The sequence below is a fragment of the Myotis brandtii genome, unplaced genomic scaffold (assembly GCF_000412655.1).
Source record: "Myotis brandtii unplaced genomic scaffold, ASM41265v1 scaffold31, whole genome shotgun sequence".
NCBI lineage: Eukaryota > Metazoa > Chordata > Mammalia > Chiroptera > Vespertilionidae > Myotis > Myotis brandtii.
In genome coordinates, this window is record NW_005361873.1 from 1,454,233 (window position 1) to 1,457,063 (window position 2,831).

The following is a 2,831-nucleotide window of genomic DNA, read 5'->3' on the forward strand; positions in this document are numbered from 1 at the left end:
AGAAGGAACCAAAACCAAGATAAGTGTAGAAATTATACCTATAATCGTGAAAGAACTTAAGTCTCATGGTCTAGACAAAATACATTTGACTATTTCGAGGTGAGGTGGCTGGGGAATGTAAATGAGTTCTGTGAATTGAATCTTTGAGGAGCCAGGTAAAACAGAAGAACCATTGTGGTTCAATTTTCCAAAGAAGAGAGACAAATTCCACAAAGCATAAACCAAAAGACTCAATATGTGTTTTGGGCAAGATTCTTGACTGAATTATTAAAACCTTGCTTTGTTACACATAAAAAGAAAGGAGAGATGATAAGGAATAAAATTATCAAGGATTAAACTAATTGTTGGTAAATTGAATGAATGACATAAGCTGGACATATCATGATTGTAGCAAGATGTTAGACAATTATTTTATAACATTTTGTCTTGCATTCAAAACAGAGGATTATAATTTGACTCAAGGAAGTTAGCTAGGTTTAAATTGGGTTGAACAACTGTGGTTAAAAAAAAAAATCAGTGTTGACCTAAAGGGAATTCCAGGAGTATCTATGGTATCTCATTCGATACTTTTACCAGTGGTTTGAATAGTACTCTTAGACAACTCTGAGGGTGCCTAAACTGGGACAGACAGCAAATACCAACGTGATGGAAACAGGACATAAAAGATCTCAGTTGGCTTAAGTAATGAGCCAAATCAAACAAAAATGAAACTTAAAAGAAATAAAGAGCTTTCCACATGGATTAGAAGGACCTGGACATTATTGTGAGAGAAGCGAAAGAAAGATTACAGAATGGGGAATAAAAAGCAGGGCATTTTGGTTAAAGGACAGTATATTAACTTCCCAGGACAATAACAAAGTACCAAGAACTGAATAACCTAACAAAAACTGGGTGACTTAACAGAAATGTGTTGTCTCACATTTCTGGAAGCCAAGGTGTCGCTGGGCTGTGATCTCTCTGATGGCTCTAAAGGAGAACCCTTCCTCACTTTTTCTATCTTCTAGTGTTCATCAAAAATCCTCGGCTTGTAGATGCATCACTTTACTCACATGGCCATCTTGACCCTGTGTCTTCACATCTTCCCTCTGTGCGTGTCTGTCTCCATGTCCTAATTTCCCCTTTTCATAAGGACACCAGACACATTGGATAAGGGCCCGCCCTAATGACCTCATTTTACTTAATTACCTCCTCAAAGGCCCTGCTCCCAAACAAGGTCACATTCTGAGGTACAGGGGGTTAGGATTTCAACATATCTTTTGGAGAGGACACAATTTAACCCATAACAAACAACTCAGTGTGAATTGACTGTAATGTGCCCATAATGAAAAGCATAACTGCACAGATCAGGAATAAAGGGGAGAGCTCTGCCTCTCTGGTCAGAGGATACCTGGGGAGTTGCAATGAGTTCTGGGCCTTTAATAGACAATCAGGATGATACAAGAACTTGAAACCAAATCATTGGACCATAGTTTAGAGGAAATGGGAATGTTTAGCCTGAGGAAGAACAGGCACGGGGCGGAAATGAACGCTACTTTCAAATACATGATCAGCTGGCTGGAAGTAGGACTGGAGTTGTTTTTTTATGGCTCTGAAGATAGGATTATATTACTGAGAGAGACTGATTCCAAGGGATGAAAAGAAAATTCTGAAAGGTACCACGTCCAAAGGCAGTTGTAATTTCATGGAAATACTGAGTCCCCTATGCTTGGATGTCTTCAAGCAAAAACTCAACACAGAGGGAGGGTGCTTGAAAGGGAATGGTAGCTTTGGGAAATAGCTTGTATTATGAGTCTTCTGACCTGAATATTAGAGAATTCTATGAAATTAGTTATTTTAAGTAAAGACTGTTAATGCCCAAAGAAACATATAATATCTTATAAATAAATGGAATGTGCTGACCAAAATTTAAGATTGTTTTCTAGTAAACAAAATGAGGAGGAAAGAAAAATGAGCGGGATCAGATATTTTAACCACATAAATAAAAAATAGATGGTTTAAATAAATCCTTCCTTGCCTTTTCTAACTTCTGTGTTTGTCAAAATATACCCAGTAAGAATATAGAAAAACCACACAATCAAATAAAGAAAAGTAAAAACCTTATCCAAGTCAAAGAAATTTTAAAATAGAAGCAGCATTTCAACTTTTATAGAAGAAATATGAAACATGAAATCTAGAGTAAGAAATAGAAAATTCAATAAGTACCAATATCCCTGCACCCCAATACCCAGGAACATAGAGAAAATAGGGAGAATAGATACTATCTGGTGAAGGAACTGATTTATCTGAAAGAAATTTGGAGTGAGGAAGAGATCAGTGAAGATGGACCAATAGACAGAGACTATCTGGGCAGCACAAATGGCACCAGGTTTGGAAGTAAATCTGAAGACCAGGTGGTCTTGGCTTGGCCACCAACCAGCTGCACAAGCTCCCACAAAATGCTTCTTTGCTTCTCAGTTTGCTCTGTTATTAAAACATAAGCAAAAAATTAGATGATGTTTTAACAATTCCATCTAGCTATAAATTTGAAACTCTGGAGGAAAAACCAAGATGGCAGCATAGGTAAACATCAGAAATTGCTGCCTCGCACAACCACTTCAAAAATACAACTAAAAGACAAAACGGACATCATCCAGAACCACAGGAAGGCTGGCTGAGTGGAAATTCTACAACTAGAAGGAAAGAGAAAAGCACACTGAGACTCAGAGGAGGTGCAGAAGTAAAGTGCCGAGGTACGGAGGCTCGAGTGTGGAAAGGGCTGGCGACGTTGGACGCCGGTGTCTTTTTCAATCGGGAGGGAGTCTCAAGCTCCTGACTGCTCTGAACTCCAGTTC